The sequence below is a fragment of the Podarcis tiliguerta genome, assembly GCF_965153285.1.
Source record: "Podarcis tiliguerta genome assembly, chromosome: 8".
Classification (NCBI taxonomy): Eukaryota; Metazoa; Chordata; class Lepidosauria; order Squamata; family Lacertidae; genus Podarcis; species Podarcis tiliguerta.
In genome coordinates, this window is record NC_139541.1 from 28,644,676 (window position 1) to 28,670,747 (window position 26,072).

Genomic DNA, 26,072 nt, shown 5'->3' on the forward strand with positions numbered 1-26,072 from the left:
CTTATACTCCTAGTAAAGGTAAAGGGACCTCTGACCATTAGGTCCAGTCGCAGACGACTCTGGGGTTGCGGCACTCATCTCACTTTATTGGCAGAGGGAGCCGGTGTACAGCTTCAAGGTCATGTGGCCAGCATGACTAAGCCTCTTCTGGCAAACCAGAGCAGTGCACAGAGACGCCAATTACCTTCCCACAGAAGTGGTGCCTATTTATATACTTGCAGTTGACGTGCTTTCAAACTGGTAGGTTGGCAGGAGCAGGGACCAAACAGCGGGAGCTCACCCCGTCACAGGGATTCGAACCGCCGACCTTCTGATCGACAAGCCCTAGGCTCTGTGGTTTAACCCACAGCGCCACCCACGTCCCTTATACTCCTAGTAGGTCACTATTTTTTTCCAGGAGGGATTCTCTTTCATGTTCCCAATATACCAGAAGACCGCTCCACAGTTAACTCAGAGCAGGGCTTTCAGTGTGGCTGCCCCTGTCTAGTAGAACAGCACTCGTGCTGATATATGACAGGCACCCACAATCTGTACCTTTTCAGAAACAAATGAAAACACATTTGTTTCAGCAGGCTCTTCAAGCCGGTTGTGAATGTCTCTGGTTTAGGTGTTTCATATTGTATTGTTTTGAAACCTCTTCAAACCTATCTTCAGTTGTGTTTTATAACATTCTTTTTTTTAAAAAAAAAAAACCACCCTATTTTTAGCTGTTTTTTATGGTTTGTCTGCAAATGACTTTAAGACATATACGAAAGAGGAGGAAGGGTTGTAAATAAATAAATAAATAAATAAATAGCTAGTAGCCTCAAGACTGGATTATTGCCATGTGCTCTATGTGGGGCTGCCTTCATGCTTCATCTGGAAGCTGCAGCTAGTGAAGAATGCAGCATCACGGCTTGTGTCTGCATTTCATCAACACAGAAGAACAAAAGCAGAGTCCTGCTGGATCAGGCCAGCAACCCAGCTAGTCCGGCACCCTCTTTGCACAGTGGCCAGCCAGATACTTCCAAAGGAAGTCCACAAACAGGACTCAACCACAAGAGCACCCTCACCTCCTGTGATTTCTAGCAATTGGCATTCAGAAACATCACCATGGAGGTCATTGTCATTTGAGGTCTTGGTGGCTTGGTGCATCTATTTGCAGCTATGGCTGTTTCACCAGCTACGACCCTTTTTGGAAAGAGATGACTTGGCCACGGTGCTCCATACCCTTCCATATTGGAATGCGCTCTCCATTTAATTGCCTCCAGCAATTAAAACTGAACATTGCAACAGATGCCTTGAAAATCTTTGGGAAAGATTTTCAAAAGTAAAGCTATAAAAGGACAAATTAATAGATGTTCGTAATACCTTATAGTTGTACTTTTGGAAATCACTTGCTCTGGTACAATTTAAATCCCCTCTCCTTTTCAGCTCCCCAACATCTGGGACTGTGAGGATGTTTATGAGATGTAGTAGAGGCACTGTGTGGCAGTTGAATGCTTCAAGGGGGATATGCTCAGGATTGTGATATTCCTGGCAGGCACCTGCTGTGGTATTTCTGTACCTAGAGATTCCTCATTAGCACCAGGTGTCATAACGATCATATGAATGTTGTCAATCACTATTTTTTAAAAAAAATAAAACACCCAAAACAACTCTTTAAAAGCAACCCACGCAAGGAAATCAATTGCTCCTTGATTATTATTATTATTATTTTCAGAATTTGGTAGCTCTAGGCAGGTTCATCAGAATTTCAGAAGCATCCTAGAACAGAGCCAGAGCAATCCTATACATGTTTACTCCAGGGAAGGCTCCACAGTGTTCAGCAATGCTTACTCCCTTGTAAGGGATTACCATCTTAGAGACCCATTGCACCATTTTGTCAGTTTTAAGTAACTGCATGTATAACTCCTTATTGTTCCAGTGACTTTATTCGTAGACTGCTTGCAGATATGTTATACTTTAACTTATTAGTCTCTAAGTTGATGCTGTCCTAACGTTGTCTAGGCATCAGTAATGCTTGACAGAGTGTTGTAGCCACTGCCACATCTTCACCCATGGCAATAACTCCAGCCTGTGGGCAGGTGTAACTGATCTATGGTGCACTTAATGATGGCAGTGAGTCCAGTTTGGGCTCCAGTAGACTCGGAGCCAGTGCAGCTCCTCCCAGAACACCCCATGTTGGGCCTTTCTGGAAGCTAACCCCAGTAGAGAAACCCACCACAAATTGAGCTGCTGATGCCACCATTGCTCCTTGGGCAAAGACTATGGGAATTGCTTTGGATTGGGCAGGATGCCCTCCAGGCATTGATGGACTACAACTCCCATCACTTCCATCAAGTATTGGCCAATGATCAGGGATGATGAGAATTGTAGTCCAAGAACATCTAGAAGCCACTACATTAGCAACCTCAGGATTAGAGTGTCAGACACGGACTGGGAAGAGCCAAGTTCAAATCTCCAATCTGTCATGAAGTACAGCGGGTGATCTTGCACCAGTCATTCACAGGATTAACAGGCACACTGGTGAAAACTTCACAACAAGAGACTCTTAATATAACTTTATATTCAATTGCATCAGAAAGTATTTTATTTATGCTGTGCATGGAAAACCCAGCCAGATGGGTGGGGTATATATATATATATAAATAAATAAATAAATAAATAAATAAATAAATAACAACAACAACAACAATAACAATAACAATATTATTATTATTATTATTATTATTATTATTATTATTATTATTATTACTCTGACATGAGGCAATGATGACCACCAACGTAGATGGCTCAGAGGATTAGACAAATTCATAGAGGAGAAGGCTATCAATGACTACTAGCCATGATAGCTATGCTCAGCCTCCAGAAACTGTAATGATTCTGAATACCAGTTGCTGGAAATCACAGGAGGTGAGAGCACCCTTTGCTCAAATCCTGCTTGCTGGTTTCCCAGAGGCATCTGACTGGCCACTGTGAGAACAGGAAGCTGGACTAGATGGGCCATTGGTCAGATCCAGCAGCTGCTTGCAACATTGAAACACAACACTAACAGCTGCCTTATGAAAGCCCGGCCCATCTTCATGTGCCACACTCTACAAAGTGCCTCCTTGTAGATTATTCTGAACAACTTTACTCATTAGTAAGCCTGCTTGTGATGACTTAAGATATGAGTCGATTAAGTGAAGCATTTCGAAAGAAAGGCAGGGGAATGCATCCATGAGTGCTGTCCTTTGGACAGCTATAGTATTATTATTAATAATAACCTACATGTGCTGTAACCTAGATTCTGTTTTTTATTTCATAACCCTGTGTTTGTGGATTGGGGTTGACAATTGGCTGACCACTGCTCCTGATTATCTCCCCGTAGCATATACGTATTCTCCCAAACCCCTAAATTGTATTTGGACAAAGAATAATTGAGCATCGGACAGAATAACAAATGCCATGGCCAAGTTTGCTTTGTGGGTTTATCGTGTTGTATTAACATGATAGAAATATGAATACTTAAATCTTATCTCAGGTATAGTTTATAACTGCATTAATCATTTACTGTATTATATATTTTTCATGTCACTAAGAAGATTCAATTTTCCAAGAGCAGTCAGCGAAAGCACTTTAGATAAGTTAAATGCATTGCATTAAACTCTTCCAATGTAGCTTTTTTCTGAGAGATTTTGCATGCATATATATATATATATATATATATATATATATATATATATATATAATATCACAATGTATTTTCCATGTTTGGAGAAATCAGATAAATGAGGTTACAAAGTTTGGTACATAGTAGATAGATCCAATCAGATAGGCCGCTTTCTCCTACAAAACTATGTTCCTCCCCCTCCCCCCTTTATAGATTTTTAAGTACTCTCAAAAGGAGGATTAGAAGAGCAATTGGAAAGGCAAAGAAAATATTCTGGAGAAAAACTGGAAGAGAATGAGTGTATTATGTATATTATTTCATTTTGATTAGTACCTTATATAAAGCCTTTGAGCATTTGAGTTCTACACAAGGCAGACAACCAAAATGTAGAAATAATCAATGATGGAGGAAACCGTAGGAATATAGAAAGCTGCTTTACACTGTGTCAAGCCATTGATTCATATAACTCAGTATTGTCTACACTGGCTTGGTAGAATCTCTCCATGGTTTTAGGCGGAAGTCATTCCCAGCCTTGTTTGGATGGAATCAGGGACCTTTTGCACGCAAGGCCTGAGCTATGGTCCTTACCCTTGAGAAGAGATCGCACCAACGGCCCTGCTCCTGTCGGAGGTTGGGAATGGGAGCAATGGGTGCAATCCCAGTCAGGATTTGTGGGCCAGCGTTTCCAAAGTTAATCATGAGTTGGGTCTTCAAGATCACATGAAGGTGGAAGCATGTTTAAGTGTAGGCTGCAAGGCTTTTAACAAAGATAAAAAGTTTTATGTAGAAGAAGTAAAGAGTAGTTCTTAGGGAAAGGGGTTAAATGTAAGAAGCTATACAGCAGCATCCCTCCTGCCTGGAGAAAATACACATGAGTTAAATCCAGTGGTTCCCAAAGTGGTGGTAGGATTACCTAGGGGACACTTAAAGGCAAGAGGGCAGCAAGGAAGTTCTGGGGCCACCCATTTGGGGAACCACCCGTGCACTGGTTTACTACCTTAGACATTATTTTGCATACACTAAAGGAAAAAGCAGAAACTAGCTATGAATCAGCACTTCAGAAGGTCCTATCAAACAAAGGTACAGGACACAGTGTGAGTGTGCGAGTGTCTGTTTTCCATCTCTTCACTGAAGTCAAGAGGTTATTTTTCTTTCAGCCTCCACACTTCTGGACTTCATAATCTTCCTGTGACAGTCTCCTGCTTGTTGACGAATGGTGAGGATCCTTGCAGCAGCCCCGGCATACATATGCATGGGGTCATATCGGCGGTACATGACTTCTGCAGCGATTCTGAATGAATATTGTGATTAGAAGTGAAATAAACTGGTCCATGGCAAACTTCCCTTCCCTCAGACTACTGGTAGGTTTGCAAGTCCATTTCTTCAGAAAGGAGCTTAATAGATTTTCCCCTCCACCTCCCTAGGCAATGCCCATGCTACGTCTCGCCTTTCGAAAGCCAATTGCTATACCGAAAATGTTCATTCTGTGATATTACTGCATGCTGTAAAACTTGATGGCGGTGATTGCACAGTTGCATCTGGGCCTGGCAGCTCTCTGGATTACATTTTAACCCCTCGGTTGTCACACCAAGAAGATGTTTCTGCATTAATTACCTGGCATGTTTACCATCCTATCAGCGTTTAGCTGTAGACTGGTGGTTCCCAAACTTGAGGGGCACCCCCTCTTTGGTTCCACAGACTCATATCCAATGACCCCATCCTTCCCTATAAAAAAGCATTATTCAGAATAGTGGTTTGCACTACCCACAAAGGAAGATAACAAAACAATCAAATTCAAAACAGTACCAATTAATTGCACATTGATTCAAAATCCAGTTATTTAGTTTAATTAATTCAACAAAACCGATGAACTTTGGCCAGTAATACCAGCTTTTCAAAGTCTGATAGGCATTTGTTCCTCCAGTGCCCCCCTGCTGCCCCTTTGCCTCTTAGACCTGTCCTAGGTAATCCCGTCAACCTCCCCCAGGGTGTTGCCACTCACTTAGGGAACAACTGGTGTTGACTGTCTCTAGCATAATGTGAACACTGGTGGGATTTGTGCTGCATTCAGCTGCCATTATGGTCCATGGACCAATGTCACAAAAACAAATGATGGATTTGTTACCCATTGGTTACCATCTAATGGCACCCCAGCATGGATATAAATTAATTTTGTTTATATATATATATAGAGAGAGAGAGAGAGAATACTTTTCACATTTCTCTCTCTCAAAGCTTTTCAAAGGGGCCAGAGCTTTCTCAATCTTTGATGTGGCAGCCCTTTAAATATCTGAAGATGGCTATCATAACAGCGCTCAGTCTTCTCTTACCCAGTCTAAACAGGCCCAATTACCTCAACCCTTTCTTACAAGGCTTTCGACAGAATCAAAATGGCTTCAACTTGTTGTTTATGATTAACTGGAGTGACTTAAAAAAAAGAACAAAGGACGTTTTCCAACATGGCAGGCAGACTTGAGATCATGTTTGTACTTGGCAAGTGAAGCATTTTCCAGAACATTGGACTCTTACCTAACACTGCGGTGTGAGTGTCTTGCTCTGTAAGAGAAGCAACTCAACGTATCTGATCTTTGGCAGTTTAAATCAGCAGCATGTGTGCCCTGGTTGTGGCTCTCTGAAAGTGGCTGCTGTGGCTTGTTCAGACCTTAAAGACTCCACGTTTTCTCTGGCGAAGTTGAACAAAGGTCATCATCAAGAAGGATAACTTTTTTAAAATAAAAAAGTGTGCTGGGGAGAAGGAATCAAAGCAGCAGGCCATAGAACAGAAAGGTGACACGCTCAGGCACAAATCAGCCCATAGTCACAAAAAGTGCCAAAAAATAGCAGATCACAGCTGTGCACAGCAGGGCAGAAAACATTAAACACATGTTAAATAACAAATAGGAGACTGAACTACCGCTAAAAGTGGACCCTACTCTGAATAAATAATGTAAAAGTATTCCTTAATGAGGTTGTGGGATGGCCTGGGTCATGTGAAAGCGACTAAATTTATAGGAGAAAAAGAAAAGAAAAGAGAGAGTCATGATTTTTAGCTCTCACTTTCAAGGGAAAATTCCCATGTGATGAGGTGCATCAATAAATATTTGCCTCCATCATTTTCTTGCAGTGCGTGCTGCTGGAATTGAGAAGTGCTGTTTTTAGCTCAGAACAAAAATCAAGCTACACATTTGAATCAGCTAAGAACTGCTTAGCATTCCCTTGATGGTCCTCCTCACTGTCAGTGGAATTGCCTCATTCTGACACCGTACAGGAACATAGGAAGCTACCTTAAGAACACAAGAAGCTAAGAAGAGCTTGCTGGATCAGATCAATGACCCACCTAGTCCAGTGTCCTGTTATCACGGTGACCAGATATCCCTAAGAACCTAGAAATCTAGACAGAGTGCCTGTGGACCTGGAGATTCCATAAGAAGGTAGAAGAAGGTTGGATGAGGCCAATGGCCCATCTTGTCCAGCATCCTGTTCTCGCAGGGGGAAACCAGAGGCCTGTGGGAAACCCACAAGCAGGATGCAAACCCAAGAGCACTATCCCTTCCTGTGGTTTCCAGCGGCTGGTATTCAGAAGCAAGGCTGCGTCCAACTGTGGAAGCAGAGCATAACCATCAACAGCTTTTCCTCCATGAATTTGTCTACTCCTCTTTTAAAGCCATCTAGGCTGACAGCCATCCTTGCCTGCCGTAGGAGCGAGTTCCATAGTTTCAACTATCTGCTGTGTAAAGAAGTGTTTTCTTTTATCTGTCCTGAAAGCTTCATTGGATGCTCATAAGTTCAAGTGTTCTGAAACAGAAAGAAACACATTTCTCTATCCACTTTCTCCATGCCATGCATAATTGAACACGTTTCTGCTATGTTGCCTCTTACTCATTTTTCTCTAAACTGAAAACTCCCAAACACTGGAGCCTTTCCACATAGGGGTGTCACTCCACCCTCTTGGTCATTGTGGCTGCCCTTTTCAGAACATTTCTCAACCATTCTCTTGATGGTCCTCATGTGTGGGATTGCGTCATTCTTACTTAATGTAGAAAAGTAGGAATCTGCCTTCTTTGGGGCCAGACCCTTGGATCCATCTCCCTCCATATTAACTGCACTGGCTGCATTGACTCTCCAGGATTCAGGACTATGGACATTCCCAGCCCTGCTAGGAGATGCTAGAGATTGAATTTGGGACCTTCTTCATGCAGAGCAGATGCTCTACCACTGAACCACAGTCCTCCACTTTAGTTACATGAAGGACGTGTCTGTGCATTATGATGATGATGACGACACCACTCATTAAATGCTTGAGCTGGTCTATATCTAACATCCTTTAAAAAAAGTAAAGGGACCCTGACCATTAGGTCCAGTCGTGGCCGACTCTGGGGTTGTGGTGCTCATCTCGCTGTATTGGCCAAGGAAGCCGGTGTACAGCTTCTGGGTCATGTGGTTAGCATGACTAAGCCGCTTCTGGTGAACCAGAGCAGCACATGGAAACACCGTTTACCTTCCCACCGGAGTGGTACCTATTTATCTACTTGCACTTTGATATGCTTCAAACTGCTAGGTTGGCAGGAGCAGGGACCGAGCAACGGGCACTCACCCCGTCGTGGGGATTCTAACCCCCGACCTTCTGATCAACAAGTACTAGGCTCTGTGGTTTAACCCACAGCGCCACCCACGTCCCTTTACCTCATCTCAAAAAGGATATTGCAGAGATAGAAAAGGTTCATGAAAGGGCAACCCCAAAGGGCTCCCTTGGAGCTGTCCATGGTCCTGTAACTTACGGCCAACTTTTGCCCTGACATTTTCTCCAATGGATCTGGCATTGGACCAGAATGTGACATCAGGCTAGTTGCCTCTTGTATGCTTTGATGCACCCTGGGCATTGATGGTACATTGATCACTCCCTCTAATTCTGAACTTGGTGCCTCCTGTGCTAACACAACTGGAGCCAAATTGGGGCCACCAGCAAACAAGAGGGAAGCATCAGTATATCCAGGTGAATCCCTAGCTATGCGAATCTGCCCAAACCTCAAATGAAGGAGGACATGCTCCAAAAAGGGAAAGAAATATGCATGCCATGCGGACATGAGGATTCTCAGTGGGTGCCAGGAGCCTTGGAAGGATGGATGTCAACTGGGGGGGGGGAATGGTGGGTTAAGTGGGGGAAAGTGATATGGCTTGCTTGAGCCTCTAACTGCTTATGTTACCCCAGAAAAACATCAGGATGCAGAAGAACACTGTTCGCATTCTTTCAAACCAGCAAACAATGCAGATTTACTGAGACCCCAAAATCTGATCATGCTTAAGATGCTGTTCTTGCAGCCTATATGGGGTGAAAGCCATACTTGATGACATACAGTAATTGTGTCAACCCAGCTGCACCTTGTAGAAACTGTTCACTTTATTTTGATCCAGAGGCCATTGTTTAGTGTCCAGTCTGACAACCAATATGGCTGTCAAGAGTGGATAACTCTGTAACTAAGCCAGTGTGGTGTAGTGGTTAAGAGCGGTAGTCACGTAATCTGGGGAACCGGGTTCGTGTCTCCGCTCCTCCACATGCAGCTGCTGGGTGACCTTGGGCCAGTCACACTTCTTTGAAGTCTCTCAGCCCCACTCACCTCACAGAGTGTTTGTTGTGGGGGAGGAAGGGAAAGGAGAATGTTAGCCACTTTGAGACTCCTGAAGGGGAGTGAAAGGCAGGATATCAAATCCAAACTCTTCTTCTTCTTTGGGCAGGGATCTGCCACCTTTGGCGGTTGACTTTGCTTTCCTCCAATTTCCTTCTCTTCCACCCCCATCCCCGCTTTTCTGTATGGTTAAATGGATTGAAATTATTATTATGTATGTTTTGTATTTTATGATATGTTGACTTTGTTGTAATTGATTTTTTTTTTATTGAAGCCAGTTTGAGGTCTGAATGACATAAAGTGATATATAGGACTTCTAAACAAACAACCAAACCAACAACTGTACTCCATGAGCTCCAGCTGGTGTGGCCAATGGTCAGGAATGACAGTAGTTGTGGTATGACAACATCTGGAAAGAGACAAGTTCCAGTGGTGGCTGGTGCCCTTTGGGACTGGTAGGATGGAAGGTTGGGAGACCAACAGTAGGTGGCACCAGAGCCAATGAGAGGCAGAGCCAATTCATTCTAGTTTTGTTCCCATCCTTCTCCTCCTCCTCCTCTCTGCTGAGTTCTACAAGGGCAAGAGAAGGCAACCAGAGAGAAGGCAGCAGCTGACAGGCAGCTCCACCCACTGAATTAGTTGTGAGTAGGAAGGTCGGAAAGTAGGAGTGGCTGAAAGCAGACTGAGATTGGTGGGGCAATGCCTCGTTCATCCTAACGGAACAGCCTCTACAGACACACACCCTACTTCTGCTGTACTAGTGGGGGGGGGGGTCTGCATGTTGTAGGGTAATTTTCCCTTGGTACAGAGGCTCACACCAAACTCCGAACTGGCTAGACTTTATTCAGTATTGCATTACCAGACAGAATCTGTGATAGCATTTCCATTAGGAGACACAATATAGACAAATGTACATCATCTGAGCTGTTCATCCCCCTACTCAGTCACCTTCTGCCACCCCTACACTTCACCATCTCTCATCCAACCACAGTTCACGATATGTAACTTAGTCAGCCATTTTGTTTTTTAACAAGAACCTTTCTTATATCTTATATGGAGTGGTTTTATTGATCAGCTCCTTTAATGGGTTCTTACTAGTCAGATTCCATTCTTGTGTGTGTAACTCAGGTCTCACTAGTAATGGGCCTAACATTTGGAGAGCTCCAAAATGGGAACAGCTGCACAGAGGAGTAATCCCATTGAACACAATAGGACTTACTTCTGAGTAAAAAGGCACAGAATTACACTGCATAGCAGGTGAGATTTCTTGGGAGGTGAGTGTACATAAAAGGGGTGAAAAGACTGAGGCGGATCATGCCCACTAACAGCTAAATCACCTGGGATTATTCTGTATTTTGAACCAGTTTGTCTCCTCGCAGAGATTCCCCCCCCCCCACTTTTAGCAACCCACCTGATCTTCTAACAGCAAATGTAGTAAAGGAGGCACTTTTGTTAGACAATAAGATGTTTTCCTGGAAATAAATATGACACCATCACTGCAGACAATAAAACAAGAAGCCTTTATAGATGATTCCGAGATTAGGGCCCCTTAGAATGGCCTGAAAGGTTAACAAAACACTAATTGTGATTTTTATGGTGGAGCTCTTTGCTAATTTCTCTGAGTACCATCTTTACAATTCTTGGACTGCCAAAAATTGTAAAGTCAACGCTGAAGAGGTTAATGAAATTACAATCGAAACACAGCCCTAATGGAGATAAAATTGCCAGCTGAGATAGTTTATTGCCGATATTTATTTAGATCCTATAAGTGTTAAAAGTGCTCGCTTCCCTCTACTTTGATTTTGCAGTAAAGTTTTTTTGCCCCTTTCCCCCCTCCCATCTAATATTCCTTCTCTAACTCTTCCAACGTGATTCATTTCTCCCAACGTGATTCATTTCTTTAAGATCTTGTTTTATTTTTAAGTCATCAATTACTCAAACTTTGTTGGCCTATCTATTCTCTGCCATCTGGACCCCATACCTTATTTTAAAGCATGTTCAAATAATGACAACCTTCTTTTCTCAATTAATTTATGGGCTGCTGGGACCATTTTTCATTTGTTATCATGGACTTCCATTTGATCTCTCATATCTTCCTTCTGCATCTGCAACCATAGTGTATAAATCTTCCTCTCAAGCATTGTCCTGGTGTCCAAGATATATAGGTATAACTCCCTATTAGTTCCACAAAACTGACCTTAATTTCTAAAAATGGTATCAGATGTGAATAAAGTTTGGTAAGATGATTTGTTTTGATTTACTTTGTACCACTTATCTTTGAGTTTTCGCCTTACTTTTCTTTTATCGAATTTAGACAGTATAGTCTTGCAAACCCAGTTGCATGTTTATCCATTACTTTCCTGCCAACGTTGTTCCTTGGAGAGATTGGAGTGCAAGATTTTGGTTGCTAGGAATAATAAAGTAGTCTGCGGACATTCGAAAGATTCCACCCTTCCCAGCCCCCTGTGACCTGCTGGAGACTAAACCTTATTGGATCTGTCCTGCCGTCCCAACACCTTCGTGGGCTATTTCAATTGTTTGAGGCTACTGCAATTAAAGCGGAAAGGGTTTTGCAAATTGCAGTGGAGCCAGCGAGGGAAATGGGTTACTTTTTATATCGTTTTGTTGACAAAGGATAAAGACAGGAAAGTAAAACAGTCTTCCAACAAGTAGGGCAAGCCAAAGGACGGATGTATATAATTTCTTTCCCCCCCTCTCCCCCCCCTCTCCTTTTCTCAGGCTGCAGTCCTGCACGATTTACCATATTTTTTCGTGTATAACACGGAATAAGACAACCCCTATTTTCTGAGACCCTAAATTAAGGAAATGGGGAGACATTGCCCAGAGTTGTTAAGCCTTTTTTTTGGGGGGGGGTCCCAGAGATATTGAGCTTTTGGGGGGAGGATTGCTGACATTTTCTCACCCGCCTGGCTGTCGCTGCCAATCGCACGCCTCGCCAAAGCCAATCGTCTGCCCTCTCACTGCCAGCAGCCGCTAATAGCCCACCCAATTGCCACAGCAGCAGCCAATCATCAGCAGGCCTTGCTGCAGCCACCAGTCACCCACCCAATCGCCCATCACCCCTCTGCACTATCCATGTATAAGACGACCCCCAATTTTAAACTTTTTTTAGAATAAAAAAGCATCATCTTATACACGGGAAAATACGGCAATTCTGCTTGACTCCAATAGGGATAGATCAGTCTATATCTGCCCCATGCCAGTTTTTCCTATGCTCAATCTTAGGTCTCTTCCAGCTTTCTTATGTCTGTTTTTATACATATTTTTGGTGTTTAAAAAAGCATGGAAAATTCGCATTTAAACTGCATGCAACTTGCATGCATTTTGTATACATTTTATAGGCAGTCTCCCCCTAAAATATACATTTCCCCATGCTTCTCAATGCATTTTTCTTCAAAATAATCTTTTTTCTGTACTCCAGAAAAATAAACATTTCTTTGCATATTTTTTGACAACAAAGGTGCATTGCAAAATCTGGAGCAGAGCATAATCCGATTGATAGCTGCGTTTTGATCTGCAAATAAGTGCAGATACTTCAGATGGTTGGCTTAAAAACGTGGATCATTGAATTTCTTCTCCATCCCTCGAGTCCTCTGGCATTCTATGGACTCTAACAGTGTACAGGATTGTAGCTTCCCTTTCCAGGGGAGTGGGGAGGGGAAGAAACCCTATAAAAGGAACAAAAGCCCTTCTAACTTTGTGTGTGTGTGTGTTGTGCTTTACATCAACTGACTGGTCCAAATGAAAGAATGCTAATTAAGGAGGGTTGGGGGGGAGCCTACAAGCAGATGTTTATTAACACCTCTTAGGTTCAGGGTATTTGGCTTGTGTGCAGTTTTTGTGGACTGATTTGAGAAGGGAAACACCTTTCCTGGAATAATAGCCAATTATAATCGCTGGCTTCGTCTGTTTTTCTTTCATCTGGCAACGGCGGTGGGGGGAGCGGGGGAAAGCAAAGGAAATAAGTCCAACCGATTGCATCGTAGATATTAATTCCGCACATCATTTGGTACATATTATTAATAATAAATATATTGTAATATCCAAACGGCAGATTCCGAGGCCATTTGCTTTACGGCGACTTCCTCCGTTATTAGTTTATCATGTGCCAACGTTGTTAACCTGTTTCGGTGCAGCTTGCCACAGAGCCTGTGTCTTTGCCAAAGCGGCAATGCATCACTTTGATGCCCCTCAAACCCACTGAAAACAGGAAGCACGGCTGCCGGGCCCCAGCATGGCGACTCCATCCCAGGCCTCCGCTTCAAACTGCGGAGCCATAAAACTGAATAGCGCAATATAAAACTCCATGTTTCATAAGACAAATATTGCTTTACGCCTTCGTGTCTCTTGCACTATGTTAACTGTAGGAAGAAATGGAACACAGTTTTAGTGACCCCCTGGGACACATAAAGGCTATTTCTGAGTCTGAATCTTGCTGTTTAATTTAATCATTTATTATATTAATATTCAAATGGGCTGCATCTTATTAGCTACTGCAAAGATGTTAGTATGTCTGAAATAAATACCTAATTATGCTTTGGAAGAGAGAGGTTCTAGAGACTTTTGTACATTCCTGCTAATACAACAGTTCATTTTCTGGGTGTTTTCTTTTTTCTCCCTCTGAAGAAATCCGCAATATGAGGGTTTTTTTTTCCCCCATTTATTAAAAAACAAAAGAATAAAAACTCAAGGATCGCCTACGTTCTGGTGAAATTAAAAGCCAGAGAGATGCTTGTTTGTACGAGGTGTTCCAATTCCTTCCCCCCCTCCATTCAAGCCCGTGAGTTATCCCTTTGCAAAGTGACCAGTGCTCTCAACTCAATAACACATTAATAAATATAACGGCTTTAACCAAATGACCATGAAATTAAGTATGTTCCTATTAAAATTAAACAAATGGATCTGCTTTGGAAAACACATCTTTGGATTGGACACTGTTATGTATTAAATATATTGTCACTGCTGGGGGGGGGGGGCGGGAAGAGAAAGGAAAAAAAATATTTTCTCTCCCTCTTCCAAGAAAAAAAACAACTAGTTTAATTGTAGAGTGCCTGATTTCTACCCCTTTTGAGTGTCAGCGTCTTGGGGCGGGGAATGGAGTTGAGCTCTGGCTCTGCAGAACAGACATTTCCAAAAAGGAACCTAGATGTCTGTCTCTTTTTCTCTTCTTGGTTCCTTCGTGGGATCCCACTTTCTCCTCTTCTTTCCCCTTTATAACAGTGAATTGACTGGCTGGCATAATACGCATGAACGAGGTCGACTAATTCTAAGCAAAATATATGCACTGCTGGGTCGAGAGCAATGTAGAAAAATTAGCTGCAAATGCAAAAGGAAAAAAGGGGGAGTAGCTACAGGATGGAACTGGAAATTACAAGTGACTGTCTCTCTCCAGCAGCAGCAGCCGCACCATAGTCCCTGCCACTGTGCATGCAGTAAGTCCCCTTCAAGAGAGGGTGCCAGCTAATGCACGAGGCAGTTTATTTCCTGAATGAATGCTGGAGCTAATAAAAGGTTAAAGGACAAAGAGTCCTGGAAGATAAACTCCCCATTTTATCTCTAAACACTGAAGTTCAGCTTATTGCAAAATGAGTTCCTCTACCCTGACCTGAAAATGGCCTCACCCCTTGACCTGGAACTGCCATTGTTTTAATGCCACAACTGCCGCCTGTGCAGCTCTGACAAACTGGAGCTGCCCATTTTTGTGTAATTCTCCTCCGTGTTATTGACTTGCAAATGACCTAGTCTTTAGGCACTAGGCAGAAAGGGGCTTGAAGGGGAGGAGGAGGCGGAAAGGCAGCCCTTTGCCTTCAAGGTTCAAGGTTTGGCTTCTACAACACATGAATGTCTTCGCATTTGCAAGCGAAGCTGCAAGCAGGCTGACTCCTGCTGGTCTTCCCCACCAATCGGCTTGAAAGTGTGAGCTGGGTTGCAGAGTTGCCTCCTTGTTTTTCCCCAAAAGCAACGCCAGCTGTGGATTTTGAAGGCCTAAGATGCGGAAGAAATTTCACTCAGTTGACATTTAAAAGCGAACCTTTCCCCCCCCTTTTTCTCTTCTTCCTCTTTATTTTTTTATTTAAATCTCACATTTTCCCCAGACCAGGACTCAAGGGGTCTTAACACAAATTAAAACAATACAGATAAAATACAAAAAGTTAAAAACATAAAAGATACATGGCAAAAATTAGTAGAATTAAAGCAATATGGAAAGCAAATCTATTAAAAAAAACAACCCACAGATACCATAATAAAATAAAACAGCACAGCGCTTAAATCCCTTTCCTTCAAAAACAGTTCCTAAAGGCCCGGCAAAATAAAACTGCCTTCATCTCCCTGTGATATCCAGAGCTCAGAAAACATGGATTGTTTGGCCTATAATTTGATCCCTTACTTGTTACTCCTATCAATGGTTTAAACAAACAATAGCTCCTGGTGTTCAGCTGTCAGAGGGAACTATGGTTGATTTAAAACCAAACATTTCCCCTTCTAATGGCTGCAAAATAGGAGAAGAGGAGACTCCAAGGGTTGCAGTGGCTCATACTTCAAAGACATCCTGGATGGAATTTGGGAAAGGGCCGTGGCTCAGTGGTAGAGTATTTGCTTTGCATGCAGAAGACCCCAAGTTCAATCCTTGATATCTCCAGGTAGGGCTTGGAGAACCCCAGCCTCAAATCTTGGACAGCTGCTTCTAGTAGGTATAGACAATCCTGAGCTAGATGGACCAAAGTTCTCACTTGCCGTAAGGCATCTTCCTATGTTCCTATCCATTTTATAAAATGGTGGGATGTTCTGCTTTATCCTCAGTAGGCCAGAGTCTGCCTTTTCAAGTCACTACAACCATGCAAGTTCATCATGAGCATTTCCATCATTTAGAAAACCAAACCACTCTCTTTCATTGCTTGGGCTTTCCCTGTGGCTTTATGCTCACTCAGTTCCTTGTGATTTGGGTTCTCAGTTACAAGAACATAAAAAAGAGAGCCCTGCTGGATCAGGCCAAAGGCCCATCTAGTCCTGCATCCCATTCTCACAACGAGCAGCCAGATGCCCCAATGGGAAGCCTGGAAGTTGGGATGGACAAACTTGATAATTTTTACTTCTCTCCATTTCTCATTTTTCCAATCTTATATCAGCTTCACCATATTTCTGCAGCAAAAGAGAGGGGAAAACCCTCCTAAAATTAAGCCAATATTTTAGTGCACTATTCTCCAAATAAACACTTTTTTATATGCAGTTTTGACAAATATGGACATTTTTTGCAAGCTGCTATCCTTAACGCAACACATTTTTGTATGCTCATTTCACTAATATTTGCATTTTTTCTGCACATTGTTTGGAGAACTGCATTGCAAAATTCAGAGAAGTATGAATTCTGAAGTATGGCTGAGTCTCGGTTTCCAGATTGTTAGGGAGCTAGTTAAGTTCCACTTGAAATGCCAACTAAACGGATTTTCCCTCAACCACAACCAGCAAGCAGGATATGAGCGCAGTGACACTTCCCCATGATGTGATTCCCAGAAATTAGCATTCCATATTCTGCAGAAGCTGCTTTAACTGGTCTGGTATTCCAGACCACAGTGCAATTGCGGGACAGTCTAGGACTTTTTGATGCTTATTTTATAATGTTTATTTTTACCGGACAAATTTACAGCCCACTTTTCAGCAATTGTCCTCAAAGTGGGTTGCAAATGAACTAAGATAAATGACCGGTAAATTGCAGCAATAGAAATAAACCGGGAAAGATTAAAAGATTTAAAAGAGCATATTGCAGTGCAATACGGTACATTGCACCTCAAAAGTACATACGTCCAGTAGCACATATGCATAGCTGCTATCCAGGACACAGAAATAGAGGGACGATGGGGAGGTGGAGTTTGTGCATTTGTACCATGCCGGCCTCCCCACTGTGGTACCCTTCCTCTGGTAAGTGGCAGTGACTCAGTCGTCAGGAGGTCAGGTAAGTGTCCCCACCCTTCACTTATTCTGAGCCTCAATGGGGCTTGTGCTCAAGGAAGTCAGTAGAAGATTGCAGATTGAATTATAAAATGCTTGCCTGAGGAGAAAACTCTGCATCTCTTGAGGGCCACCTAAGACAAAGACTGCTGAGAGGTGGCCACTAACCTGTGGATGGTGGTAAAAAGGTAAAGGGACCCCTGACCATTAGGTCCAGTCATGACCGACTCTGGGGTTGCGGCACTCATCTCGCTTTATTGGCCAAGGGAACCGGCATACAGCTTCCGGGTCATGTGGCCAGCATGACTAAGCCACTTCTGGCGAACCAGAGCAGTGCACGGAAATGCTGTTTACCTTCCCGCTGGAGTGGTACCTATTTATCTACTTGCACTTTGACGTGCTTTCGAACTTCTAGGTTGACAGGAACAGGGACCGAGCAACGGGAGCTCACCCCATCGCGGGGATTCAAACCGCCAACCTTCTGATCGGCAAGTCCTAGGCTCTGTGGTTTAACTCACAGCGCCGCCTGTGTCCCTTGTAGATGGTGGTACCCAAGGCTTTAATGCTGAGCATCACTACCTTGAATGAAGCCTAGAAACAAATCAAGTAGTGAAGCTGACTCCCTCGGAAGGTGGCGGAGTCTCCTTTGTTGGAGATTTTGAAAGAGATATTTCGGGGATCCCTTAGCAGTGATACGTGCGTTTGCAGGGGGTTGGACTAGATGACCCCCCAGGAATGCTTGCAGCTCTACAATTCTACAATTCTAGGATCTGGTGCTGTGTGGGAACACCACACGCATGCAAACACAACCAGATTTGCATCTGCTTTGAATTTCCTTAAGCTCAAGCTGTCCTGTCTTTCCTCCATAGTAGTCCTAATCAAGTCAACAGATCAGCCTCCGAGTAAGTGGCCCTGTGGGGATGTCAGTGTCTGTGCTAACCTGGAAGAGGTACCTATGATTACCCCTCCTTCAGACAGACACGGCGTCAGCGTGAGAGTTTAACGACCGTGCCACTAAAAACACATATTCCTGGCATTTTAGGCCAGCCGTAAGGATGCGGAGGAAATGTTTTCCTCATTATTTGGATGTGCTGTTTGAATGTTGTGATCAGTGATTCAAAGCACATGATTCATCAGGAAGGCATTTGCTAAGGCAGACATGTGAGGAGCTGTCTGCCTCTTCAATCTCCCTGACAGGGCAAAAATGCTGATTTATAGTAAATCATTAAAATCTGCTTATTATGGTGCTGCTTGTTCCTTCTTCCCCACTTCAAGCCGGCATCTTGATCTGCATCATGTCTCTTGCAATTTTATACAACAGCTAGCAGTTATTTAAACCAGAGAGAAATGATCCTCTGTCTTTATTAGTGCATATGAAAGGATATTTTGTTTAAGGAAGACTAATTAAGAATGCAGACTCTATTCTCTTGCCCAGTTTAAGGGAAAGGAGGGAGGGGGCAAGATTTAAAACAGCTAAGCTCAAAGAATGGTTTCCTTAAAACAATAAGTTGACATGGATATTGAATATGTGTCTTGTTTTTTCCTTATAAGAGAATAAAACCTCCCCAAAATAGGCAACTCTTGCACATCCTATAATGTGAATATACATGCATATATATATATATATATATTTGCTTTCGTATATATATATATATATATATATATATGGTTTCACATTATAGGATGTTAGAATCACATGGCACAGCGTGAAATATCATGGAAATAGTAAATACTGGTGAAAATAGATAAGAAGTGATGTACTACTTGGGTACAATCAGAGGCCTTTTCCCCTAACAGCTTTAAAAAGTTTTATTCTTGTTGTTAACTTTTTATTTTTCACTTTATATTCTGTAAACAAACCATGTACCAAAATAATCAAACACAAAAGAAAAAGATGTATGTATTTTTTAAAGTTAAAAAAAAATTAATTTGACACCTAGGGACATGTTTCCTGCCATTGAATAACAAAGGAGTGAATAAGCCGACTCAAAATTAATCCATACAGCTCTGTCCTCTTAATAATATTAATTCCAGAGAACATTGCAGTGCATAATGCATTTTAAATTAAGTTGGAAAATGCATAATTTATATTTGTTTTATTTCTAAAGATACAGATGCAGATAGCATTCGAAACACACACACACAAAATGCAGGAAGGACAATTTTTGTCCATTGATGTGAAAGGGTGGGTGCCTTTACTTCTTCTGCTGCTATTGCTTAGAAGGACAAAAACAACCTGGTAGTATTTCTGGAGCTTTCCAAGAGGAGAACTTTAGCTGTGAAATATTACTGAGAAAAGATAAACACACTGTGTGGGGAGAGAAAATTATTTTTAACACACTGTGAAAGGATTATGTTTGTTTAAAATAGGGGGACGGCTGCTAATTCCTAATAAGATGTTCTCAGTTGGGTAATTACATATTGCCTTGGCCAAAAGCATCACCTGAGTTTCTGAGAGGCCATGACAGCAAAGACAGGGGGTGCCACTTAAAGATATACGTGAGGCCGAAAAGATTCAGGAGGTCAACAACCTACTCGTATATATCTTTAAATTGTCAAAGGAAAAAGGAAAGAAGTTACGAGTAGAGTCTTAAAAACACACACAAACACTTAGGTCCCATGTATGCTACACATCTCAAGCAGTATAGTACCACTCTGAGCAGTTGTGGTTTCTCCCCAAAACATCCCAGGATTTGCTTTGGGGTGCTGAGAATTGTTAGGAGGCCCTGATTCCCCTCATAGAACTACAATTCCCAGAGCTTCATGGGAATAAGGTTTGGTTGTTAAGCCACTTTGAGAATTTGAGCAATTCCTCCACCCCCAATAAATGACGTAGTACAGACAATAAATGGGGCAGGCACAGTGCCAAGAGTCAGCATGATGGGGCACCAGCCAAAGTCCCACAAGCTAGGAGAGGGCCCATTGCTGATCTAAGCTAGTTTTTCATTTCTCAGTGCCTGGTGGCAGTAAAAATGAAGCCAGAGCATGAGGGAAATCAGGCTCCGCTGACTCCTGCAAGCTCACTCCCATTGAGAAATTTGAGATGATCCCAGGAGCTCATGTAACCATCTCAGGAGCCTCTGGGGTGAAGGTCTCCTTCCTTTTGGGAGGAGGGCTTGAGGGAGCAGAGAAACCTGCTGCTCAGTTCTCTCTCTTGGTGCCTCTCTCAAACTGGGAAATGGGTGATGGCCCCAGAGGCCCCTGTGATATCTTTGGAGCCCCTGGGGTGATGGTACATTTCCAAGCTTGAGAGATGCCCAGAGGGAGTGGAGCAAGCAATTCCCTTGGGCTCCAGAAAGCCCAAGAGAGGTTCTTCTCTGTGGCTTCTGCCAGAGAGAAATGTGAGCTTGCGTTGGAGGAGTCTGCAAGGTAACAGGCTCACATTTCTGCCAGGATGGAGGCCTGGAAAAAGCAACGTGGCTCCTATTAACCTCCTTGGCATCACTAGTGCTGAAAGGTGCAGGTGTCCCTCCCAATGGGAAATTGCTCAGAGCCCTGGTAATGTAGGTCCAGATCAAGGGAAGTAATAAAAAGGTAAAGGTAAAGGACCCCTGACAGTTAAGTCCAGTCACAGATGACTCTGGGGTTGCGGCACTCATCTCGTTTTACAGGCCGAGGGAGCTGGTGTTTGTCTGCAGACAGTTTTTCTGGGTCATGTGGCCAGCATGACTAAGCCACTTCTGCTGCAATGGAACACAGAAACCAGAGCAGTGCACGGAAACACCATTCACCTTCCCGCTGGAGTGGTACCTATTTATCTACTTGAACTTTTGGCATGCTTTTGAACTGCTAGGTTGGCAGGAGCAGGGACTGAGCAACGGGAGCTCATTCTGTCACGGGGATTTGAACCGCTGACCTTCTTATCGGCAAGCCCAAGAGGCTCAGTGGTTCAGACCACAGCGCCACCAGGGTCCCAAGGGAAGTAATAGTACTGCTCTATTCTGCCTTGGTTGGGCCCTACCTGGAGTCCCACGTCCAGTTCTGGGCACTGCAGTTTAAGAAGGATGTTGACAAGCTGGAAGTTGTGAGGAGAAGGCCCTGGCAACTAAGCCTTATTTGGAACAGTTGAGGGAACTGGGCATGTTTAGCCCGGAGAAGAGAAGACTGAGAGGCTGTCACATGGAAGATGGAGCAAGCTTCTTTTCTGCTGCTCCAGAGGACCTGAACCAATGGTCTCAAATGACAAGAAAGGGGTCTTGGACCAAACATTGGGAAGAACTTTATAAGGATAAGAGCTGTTCCACAGTGGAATGGACTCAGGAGGTGAGGGAATCTCCTTCACTGAGGTTCTTGAAGCAGAGGTTGGATGGCTGTTTGTCAGGGGTTCTTCAGTTGTGATTTCTGCATTGCAGGGAGTTGGCCTAGATGACCTTCCCTTCCCACTAGACAATTCTATGAGTCGATAATTACAGGAGGAGTCATCCAACGGCAGGCATAGCATGGGTTGCTGGTGCCCAAGGTGGGCAGACACATGCCAGGGGTTTATGTGTCGGGGTGCAGGGGGTGAACAGAGCCTGCAGCACCAGCCCAGTCCTTGCCTCTGATGCTGCCGAAGCGACCCCCCACTGGATGCCGTTTGCGCCCCCTCAAAATGATGTGCCCGAGGCCATGGCCCCACTATGCCTCCCCATTGCAGCATAGGAAGAAGCAGGCTGGTTTTAGTTAGGGGCTCTAGGCCTAAACTGTGCTTCACATTAAAAGAAACAGTGATATTACTAAGTGAATCTGACAATACCCATTACAGCAAAGTTGACGTCTGTGCAGCTTTGAACAGTGTTCCTGTTTGTGGGCACATATACAAATTGCAGGCACCATTTGAGACCATACAGGGAGGAGGGGGTTGTGGCCATGATGGCAATGCTTTGCCTCCACAGCTGGAGGCAGAAATGCTTCTGAATCCTAGTTGTTGGAAGCTACCAGAAGGGATATTGCTCCTGCTTGCAAGTTTCTCTTTGCAGAATCTGGTCAGCCATTGTGAGAATAGGATGCTGGACGAGATGGGCCACTGGCCTGATCCAGACGGCTCTTATGTTCTTACAGTACGACTTCTTGTAATTGTGCGGCCTTCTGAATGGTGCGAGTTACACCATCAACCTAGCAGGACCAAAAATAAAAATATATATAAAGGAATTATTGTAGGCTGATTCTCTCACATCTGCGAAGACTGGATCCATTCCATAATTTGATATATATGCGTAACAGGGGGAATAGTGTAAGTGACCCAAATGTAAAAGATATATTTACAATTATGCTTGCAGACAAATTTATGAACATGCCCAAGGCTAACACATTAATACAGAAACATCATGTCTCCCATTTGTGGAATTATCCTGTGGTTTATCTCAGGCAATGGATAGGATGGAGGAATACGGCTCATACAATACTTAAGGGGGAAAAATGATAATCAGACACTTTAACACTTTTAAATCATAATGTTACATTACATTGCAACACCTTGCTTTTCTTACAACTCTTGGCAATTCTCTTCCCAAGAGACCATCATTCTTTCGAGAAAATAAGATATTTCATTTGGAACAATCCCGAAGAGAGTTCTTACACTCGAGGGCATTTTTTAATATAAGAAAAAAGACAATTTACACACAAGAGGATGGCTGTTGATGCGATAATTGAGAACCACTTGGTGAAAATGTCTTTTTCTTTCCACAATTACTGCTTTTGGACTCTTTTTTCCCCCTCTTCCCCCTCCCCCTAGAAAAAGGGGGGAAATAAGCTGCCATTTCAGGAGGTTGCAAAAATAAATAAATCTGCACATAGAAAGGCTGCAAAAATTTTTTTACAGAGGTCTAGACAAAAAAATATGTAAACTTTTTGCCCAAGCTCCACCCCTTTCTAGATCAGATGACAGCCTGCTCTTGGATCTCAGAAGCTTTAATGCAAAAGTTCACTAAAAATGTGATTTTATATGGTTCAGCCCACAATCTTGATTCAAAATGGTGTCCAACAGTATTTGAACACAGATGAATAGCTGTTCTTTGACCTCAGGAACCACCGTGTAAAATTTGGTTAAGACATCTGAATAGGTTCCAAATGCATAGTGAACAAGCAACTTTCAAAAATAAATAGTGGATTGTGGAAAAATGTAGGCCTCTGGCTGCAAATGAGGGCAGCACAAAGAGCTCAACCCCATTATGGTTTGCATGTGGTCTTCCTGGTTGGTCACTGTGGGGCAGAGGATACTAGCCTAGGAAGTTCTTTGGTTTTATCCATCGGGGCTGTTTGGTTCTTGTTGGGCATGCCTGAGGGGGAAATGTGGTATCTATTCTGGCTTCTGTAATCCATGGAAAGGGCCACAGCTCAGTGGTGGCACATCAGCTTTGCAGGCGTCTTCAGATTGGGAATTATTTAACTCTTTGAATTGAATATCTAGGTGCCAAGGTCTGATATTTCAGTCTCTCTCTTGGGGTTCAGCCCCCAAACTCCAGCTTGTAAAACAACAACACTCACCGCCAGTCTCCCACACACGGTGTAGTCATGTCACAAAGCTTAGCTCAACTAGTTTTCAGAAACAGAGATTGCAATGGATGTAAACCAAGAGGAGTAGGTGAGAAATCCCTGGAGGAACAGGTGTTGCTTTCCGTAGGCAGCAGGAAAAAAGCTCCACAGTCTTTAAAACATGAGCAAACTTCACTAAACATGGTCTTACACTGGCAAGTGAACTAAATCTCCCACCGCAAGATGCGATTTGGCTTTTTCAAAGACTACTTTTGTGGGTGGGGTTGGGGGGGTTGGGAAGGAAAGAAAGACAAACATTCTCTTAAATGCCTGCTATTTGGTTTTGAAATGAAGATATAGTTAAACTTTATTAAGTGTAAAATTGGTTTTCGAGATCACCTTTGAAATGTTACATGCAGGAAAACAAACTCCAAGAAATCAGCTTGAGAAACAGCTTCCTTCTCAGGCAGAAGCAGCGGGAGGGGAAAGGTGGAGATGAAACGCAGCGAGGAAACATGTCTCAGCAATCAGGATCACATCATTGCAGGGCATCGGTGGTCCAGCCAGGGCCTGCCTTGAGCCCTAAGTGGCTGTCTAGGTCAGCACATTAACAGGGGATGGCACTCTTCCTGCAGTGGCAGATGGCAGGGACGTCTCCCTCCTCCGCGTTGCTCTGGTGCACACACGTGTGCTGTTTTAGAACAGCTGGATGCGACGGCAGAGGAGACGACCAGAGCAGCTGGCTGGCGATGCTGTCAGGATGATGGGGATTAAGGAGGCTCCCATCAGGACTTAATAAGCTATAAGGAAAGTGATGTGCGAAACCTCCCGATTTTTATATCCGCATGTGCACGGAGCTCTCCCTTGTTAAAGACATGCTAGAAGACTATTCTGGGGATGGAGGGAGAGTCAGCTTTGGGGCATATGGTTCCATGTTCTAAGCTCTGGCAACTGGCTTTTATACCGGTATCAGGTTAGTGCACCCTCCCTTAAAAATATCAGGCACGAACCACCAGCTTAACATTGAACTGGGCAAGAGCTCAGAATTGCTCCGAAAGAGTCGAGCGGGCAGACTTTTGACTGACTTGCATGAAAGATCTGGCGCACTAAATCACTGCTTAATCACACCCACACTCACACACCCCACCACCTCTGTTTTTCCGCAGTTCCATGTTACTTTTAGGAATCCTGATTTTGGCGATGTTTCTCACAAGTGCTGGTGCGCTATAGTGTGCATTGAGCCAAGGTAAGGGAGACCAGGGTTCAAATCCACTCACAGGCATGAAGCAAGCCAGGAGACTTTGGGTCACACTCTAGCCCACCTCACCTGGTTGTTATGAGGATAAAATGGGCAGAGGGGGTGAAGAAGGCATGCCATCCTGTGAATTTTTTTTAAAAAAGTCTTATCTGGGAGGGTGTGATTTTCAGTGACATCCTGCATGGATATCAGAAGAAGAAGAAGAGTTTGGATTTGATATCCCGTTTTATCACTACCCAAAGGAGTCTCAAAGCGGCTAGCATTCGCCTTTCCCTTCCTCCCCCACAATAAACACTCTGTGAGGTGAGTGAGGCTGAGAGACTTCGGAGAAGTGTGACTGGCCCAAGGTCACCCAGCAGCTGCATGTGGAGGAGCGGAGACGCGAACCCGGTTCCCCAGATTACGAGTCTACCACTCTTAACCACTACACCACACTGGCTTCTCAGGAAAGCATGAGAAGCACATGCAGAGACTTATCTTACCAAGCTTTTATGGGGTTGTGCCATGTGTATGGCTAATGCATGGAGGGCAAAATGGAGCCAAAACTCCCGGCCTGGCCCACAAGGGCCTGCTTGTTGAACACTGAAATCTGCAAATGTGAGGTGCAGAGGCATCTGTGTGGGGGGGGGCAGCTTAGTGTGCAATATTAGGGGCATGGCCAGAGGGCATAGCCCTAGTTCACTCTCCATGCATTAGCTCTCTCTTTGAATGGAACACGTGAGCAGGGCTGTGCTCTCTTTACTGCCCCCCTCAGTCTGCTTGTGCGCCATCACTGTTCAGCTTGTTGATGCTGCTTTACAGCAAAAGACCTATTTCCATATCTCTTGACTTATCCCCAAAGACTCATGAGAACTGATGGCCGGAGAGGAAGCAAACCATTTGTGCACTGCCTTCTCCCTGGAACTACAGTTTTCAAAGTTCATGGTGGAGAAGGAATAAATATCAAACCTGTGCAATACATCTAGCATATCTTCCAAATGTCCCAATTTTCCAGGGACAGTCCCGGAATTATGAAAGCCATTCCGGCTTCTGATTTGATCCTGGAATGTCCCTATTTTCCCCGCCAGTGCTGCTGCTGCTGCCAGCCTCCTCCCTTGGGCAGCTCATAATTTGTTTTCAGTTGTTTTAATTCTGC